This window comes from Bacillus rossius, chromosome 8 (assembly GCF_032445375.1).
Source record: "Bacillus rossius redtenbacheri isolate Brsri chromosome 8, Brsri_v3, whole genome shotgun sequence".
Taxonomy (NCBI): Eukaryota; Metazoa; Arthropoda; class Insecta; order Phasmatodea; family Bacillidae; genus Bacillus; species Bacillus rossius.
This window is the reverse complement of record NC_086336.1, coordinates 17,502,763-17,509,587: the sequence shown is the minus strand read 5'-3', so window position 1 is coordinate 17,509,587 and position 6,825 is coordinate 17,502,763. Positions and strand designations below refer to the sequence as shown.

The following is a 6,825-nucleotide window of genomic DNA, read 5'->3' as shown; positions in this document are numbered from 1 at the left end:
TTACTGCCTGAGGTAGTGGTGCCAAATCAAAGCATAGGCAGAGCCATTAGAGAACCAGACTACATTTTGTAAGCTGAAAAAGCTTGGTAGAGAAACAGCAATCAAGACGTTAAAAACTGAGCTGGAAACAGCAAGGGATAAATGAATGTAAATATAATTGAAGTAAGATATTTTTGTTCTTTGAAACTCTGGACGATTAGCCATAAAATGTTCTGTTGTGTTCAAATTTGTTCTAACATCGAAAACATTAAGTTAAACGAGAGAAAAAAATATATTTGGAAGTAACTGTTCATGAGTTTTATATAAGGTTCTAATTTTATTTGAAGTTTATATTTTATGTTCTGTGGAGACATACCTTTTAAAATATTGTTTACAGTGAATTTCGAAGAACTGTTATATGTAGTTGTTTATTTTGTGTATACTATGATGTAAAAAAAACGAAAATTGATTTATTTATTGAAATGGATGTTCTAGTAATATACATGTCTTTTGGTTTCTATGTTGATGTAAACCAGCCCCGTGAAACTTATATGTGCAATTTGTGCACGATGTTGTGTTTCCTTGAGTGACAACTTGGAGCGCTTACTGTCAACGATTTATTATTATTATTATTATTATTATTATTATTATTATTATTATTATTATTATTATTATTATTATTATTATTATTATTATTATTATTATTATTATTATTATTTCTGTTGATATTTGAAAATGGCGGGTTTTCATGTTAGGTTAGGTTAAGTTAAAAAGGGTTAACCTTATTTTCTATTTAAGCGAAATGGAAAAGAATTATTTGGATGGTAGGAAGTGTGCTGCTTTGGGATGTCCATCCACTTTCATGAATTCGAAATTATTTCGTTTTCCTAGGAATTCGAAAGAGAGGTAACAAAACTAAATATTTTGTCGTGAAACTCATGATTGTATGTTCAAGAGGGTATAGAGAATAAGTTTACGCATGTGAAAAGTGAATTAATGTTGATTTTAAACCAACTTCGGGGGAAATATTTCCAAAAAATCTGAAAACTGTTTACGTACGGAAACGTATGAGATTCGAATCTAACTTCACCCCAGTTATGTTTCTGTACTTATCGTCAATGCGTTTTGTCGGAGGGTAACACAATATTTCACAGTACTTCTTTACTTGACGTACATTTTATTTCCGGCATAACAATTCTTTGATAGTTATATTTTTTTTATTTACATTAGAGATAAAGGTTTGGTTATGTACGGTCAGTTACATTAAGAATGCTGTTGTCTTAAGGTTCGATGAAAAGGAAAAATTGGTGGGTTACATGGAAATTAAAAATTGTCGGGTTGGGTGAAATCTTCTATTTTCTAGCGTAAGCATTTTATTTCACCTAACTTAAGCATTTTTCCGTTATGTCTAGCATAAAACAATAGCATTCAAATGTAACTGACACTGACTGTACCTAATCAAACTCTTCACTTTAAATACATTAATAAACATGCCACTTAGCAATCAACATCACTTTTACATAAAAAAAAGTTCTTTAATTAATGAAGTACTCTAAATATTGCAATGTCCTTTCACCAGCACATTAAACATTTCTGAGAATTTTTTAAAACTTTTATGCTGAAAGTTTCATTCATGAAATTTTACCCCTGTAAATTATGTTTTATGACAAAATTGTAATCATTTAACAATGTATAAATATATATTTTTAGGTACCAGAAATGGGCTGGCATTGCAAAGAATCCTATACTTGATGTACAAAGTATGACATCTTCGTACCTTTGTGGGAACCACTTTGCAAGGAATCAGTTTCGAGACGAGAACCAGACAACTCTGATTTTTGGAGCAGTACCTGTAGCAAAGGACAATTCTGGCTACTTGGATGATGATTTTCTCCCTGCAAATAGTGTCGTCTCTGACTCGTGGAAACATTCAACGCCAAGAAACAAGCAAAGTTGTGCTACAAAATTGAAGTGAAAGGTTGGTTAGGTTAGGTCAGCTACATTTTAAATGCTTTGGCATTGTGATAGGAAAACAATATTGGCCAAAAATGGCATTCTTTATGGGTTACAGTCTTAATTTCAAAATGCCATTTTAAAATTTTATTTATTTTTAGAAAAGCCACATTTGTAATGTTTTAGCAATTCCAAACATATATTATGTGTTGACCAAAGATTAGTGTTGTCTAAAACAAGTACTAAATCCTTACAATCATTTCTGCTGCCACCAGCTGATTAAAAGACATGGTTTACGTTAATGATATTAGTTACGATTCTCACGAAGTAATTTAGAGTTGATGGAGGTTTTGCATTTCAAGTCTTATCTTCTTTTACTTTATTATTATTTAATAATTTTCACATCATAAACTTAAGCACTGTTCACAAGGATTGATATTTAATTTTTTGTGTCTCTTATGTGATTATTTAAAGATGCTGAACAGCAATGATGGGTATTGTAAATTATAATTAAAATATTACAGCAGTGCAATGTACGTGATAACTCAGAAGTCATAATCACAATGAAGTGTTAATTTAATTTTACTAGGCGTATGAAAACTTAATACTTTGAAAAAATTTACAGTAGATGGGAATTGTACAAATTGAATACCTATGTAACATCCCACAATATTATAGTGAAACACTTATTAATCCTATGTTGCAAAAACTCATTTTTTTATCTGCTTTTATAGAATTTTAGAACATGAGAATCATAATTCTATGTTTTGTGTGTGAAATAGGTTAGGAAAGATTCGCGTTTTAAATTGTTTTTAAATGTTTTAGCATTAAAAATCTATTTGTAAAGCAGGGGTTATATTAGTGATTAGAAGCCATCACACCATACATTTGCCATTGCTTCAAATGATATATGTGTGTGTGAGAAAAAACATGTTTTTTATAATAATTTAGTAATAACAGAATGGTGGATACTTTAGACTTTAGAGCTATAAATGAAATAACCATATACTAGTGCTTTTGAAGCAGCTAGTTTGATTTAGTAATACTTCTTCAAATTGTTATTTGAATGCAAAGAATTTGCATACCCTTGTATTTTGGCTGTTTTTGTTATGTTTATGCACATTGTATTTTTATTTTTTTAGAATACCTACATTTATATTTCTACTATATCATGTAAACCAGGATGAGTAACAAGGTATTTCAGCACTGTCGCTGATGGGATTATTATGTTATTAGCCGATGTCAGGGTCTGCACTAAATGATGCTTCCAAATGTAGCCAATAAGCACACATGATAAATAAACTTAAAGTATCCAATATAACCACAAACACAGATTGCCATAATGTATCTAGTCATTATTTTTGAAAACATTATTGTGGTGGGACAGAACAAACAAATGCCTGTCTTTACAAGTTGTTCTTACTTTAGTTACCATCCTTGATACCACTATTTTAATTTGAATGAAAACAATGTTTGAATAAAACTATACATTTTTTTTATTACCTACCATCAGAATTCAGGATGCACCTGCAGGCACTCAGTTTTTGATTTTGGTTTTGTTTGAGGAATTAACTCAGAACCAATTTATATATACATATATTTTTTAATGTATACTTGTAAGAACCATGTATTATATCACTTGCTATATATCATTATACCATTCTTGTTGAATAAGTCATGCCTAGGAAAACTAACTCTATATCTATTATGAGAGTGTATAACATACCTGTTTAGGGAGTGTTTAGCAATAAACACTCAGCAATGCTACTTCCCTGTTAATTTAGTGGGTAATTTTCTAGAGTAGGTGCTCAACCTAGGAAAAATATTGAAAATTCTGAAAATGGTGTTTTTGTTAACAACTAATGTTCCTTAAGATATTCTGAATCAGGTGTTCTCAAATTTTAAATAGGATACTCAAGAAAGTAATATTGGAGACTGGAGAGAATTATGAAGTCCGAGTAAATTGTGGTGTTAAACATGCACAAATGTTTCTTTTGTATTTTCTTTCCCTTAGCAAATGATAAAGCTGTAAATAAATAAAGATTCAAAACTTGTGTTTTTTATTCAATTTAAGTTGTAATAAAAATTGAACGCATTGCTCTTATATTTTTAATTTGTCCAATTTTGAAGATGCAATACATTGACAACATATTCCTGTGATTCATCTGTTTGCCTAGCATAGAAACAATGGACTTGATACTGGTATATTTTTATCAGTGCTTTCATTTTGTAAAAACAAATTTCCATATGATTTAACCTAGTTATAACCCAGTAATACACAATTTTTTGTTTTTCACAACAATTAATGTAAAGTTTTAATTCAAAATCTTAATTTTTTATGAGGTAAGCTAATAGTAGGTGGCAATTTTTTTATTTGATATTTTTTTCATTTGGTTTATTTACTGTAATTAAAAAGAGTATATATTATAAATTTATAAATTGAATTAAATGTATGTGTGTATACACATTTTTATATCCCACACAGACTGTGTTACAAAGCAAAACTTTTAGAGGAAATAAAACTAACAATTTTACTTTTACAGTTGAATATTCATATAAATAACTATACAAATAGTTCTACTTGTAGAATTGCTTGTTTAGTTTCCTTTGTAAAAGATATTCATCTGTCAAAGTAAATATGTTAGTTGAAATATTTCCATAAAAATTTTTTTAAATAGACCACACATATGTCCACATTCAAATTTCCCGCCGCCGGTTTTTTTTTGTTAGTTTCGCGAGTGACAACTTGGAGCGCTAGGGTATAACTAGTAGCATAATAAATAGCATTGAGTTTCCCATCTTTCCGTAGGTGGATAATCTTTGATGTAAACTGCGTTTCTACTATCAGTGATTTGGTTTTTCTTTTCAATATTAGTATGTTTCTTATTTTTCAGCTTTTTGTCTATAGTGCTTTATAGAGTCTAGATTTTGAGATATATACAGGTAAATAACTATGCACTGGCAAAACGTCTGTCGGGATCTGAAAGTGATATAAATTATTTTGCACACTTGACATTCAAATTAAGAAGACAATTACTATCTACATCTTATTTCGAAAAAGGTCCCATTCACCCTGTGTTCAGCCCGGGCAACGTCGGGTACTGCAGCTTGTCTATATTATATATATATATATATATATAATTATTTTTCATGCATTTAGCACAATTTTTACTCAATTGAAAATCTCTGTATGTATAAATAAATGCTGATATATCATTATTTCCTTGTTAATAGGAAACAAAAAGGAAATATATATATATATATATATATATATATATATATATATAGGCTATATATATATACATATATATTACTTCAGTTTATAAGTTTGCAATTTAAGAACAAATATCCATGAACGATACGGGGCTCTTGGTTTGCCTATTGTACTTGCACTTGGCAATTGTTTTATAAACTTAAGTTTTAATACGTCAATGTATTAGGTCCTCATTTTTTACATTTCGTTAAATTGTCAATGTGTAGCAAGTATATGTATGTAAGTACATGGTGTTTTATTTCTTACGAAATATTTGTGTCTTGACTCATCTCGACTACTGTTAAATTATTCAGTATTTTACAAATTGTTTAATATTTCAAAAATAGTCCTGCCCTATAACTCGAATCTATATATATAACATAATTCAAACAATTGGTCACAAGCGTAATATTCGCATACATTATGTGGAGAAGTTAAAATATTCTAAATAAAAAAAAATAGGTTTGCTCATAAAATTAAATGTGTGTTTCTAGGAAAACCCACCAGAGTGTCGGGGCTTATGTTACGGTGTTACGGGACGTGTAAGTGCACGTAATCCTTGAACATGACATGTGATAAAGAGTCCAGTTTAACTGACCATTGGTTGTAGAATTATAACTAAAAAAATATATTAAAAATACGTTATCAATTTAGTATCTGAATTCATCTCCAAAAAGCCCTCTCTATATGATGCCCAATGAAGATTCCTGCTGTCCCGGGCTTCTAGTGCTGAAACACTGCTGAGTGAGTGTGCCTCGCCGAAAGTACGCCCCTAGCTAGACACGCGGCTGTTCTCCTTAGTGGGACACAGAACTGGCAACACCGGATGAACACGTGATCCCGCCAGCGCACCCCTTCCACCCTTCAGCCTACTCGCTGCCATGGTCATATCTCTGTCTGCGATCTCTCGCTCTCATTTCCACCCCAGTACTACCTGTTACCTGGTGACCATGATTCACAACCGCGACCTTGAAGCTTGCCCTTAAACGAAATTTATAGCACTATATGAGAGTGTGGTGGTCATAGAGAAATAACACACAATTGCTGTTTGTATGTCTATAAGCCTTAATCCTATAAAAAAACTTTTCATTTGAAAAAACAAATATTTAGGTCATTAATTGAGATAAAAACTATCCTACCCCTCAAGTTGGACTAAGTTACGTATATGTGCAAAATTTCATTAAAATCGGTTAAGTAGTTTCGGAGATTAGCGTGGACGAACATCGTGACACGGGATTTTTATGTATAAAGATATATCAATAAAAATATACAGCATTTCAGCTAAGTTACCTATATATTTATATTCAAAATCATAACGACTAAAATTATGTTATTTAAAAAATTCTGCTGTCTGAATATGCTTACTCATATCAGCCTCAAGGGCAATAAAATATTTTATAGTTATTAAAAATCAAAATAACTATATAATTGTGTAACTAAAGACCATAATTTTCAAACAGCTTTCAATCGATCTTAAAAGTTATATTTTAAATGTAGTGCAATAAAATGTCTCACAGAAAACTCATTTATTAAATTAACAAGTTATTGTCATCTTATTTTACTGAGACATTTGCCCAAAATTTACTTACGTTCGCATGTGGAGCCATAAATATAATTTAATTAAGTACTACAACCATTTT

At 30.4% G+C, this 6,825-nt stretch overlaps 1 long non-coding RNA gene across 1 annotated transcript; it reads left to right on the top strand.

Moving 5' to 3' along the window:
- The first annotated feature begins 474 nt into the window (after positions 1-474).
- On the top strand, positions 475-3,982 carry LOC134535539 (uncharacterized). The gene is made up of 2 exons (XR_010075636.1): positions 475-885; positions 1,690-3,982. It is a non-coding gene; the product is annotated as an uncharacterized LOC134535539 (long non-coding RNA).
- The last annotated feature ends 2,843 nt before the right edge of the window (positions 3,983-6,825 follow it).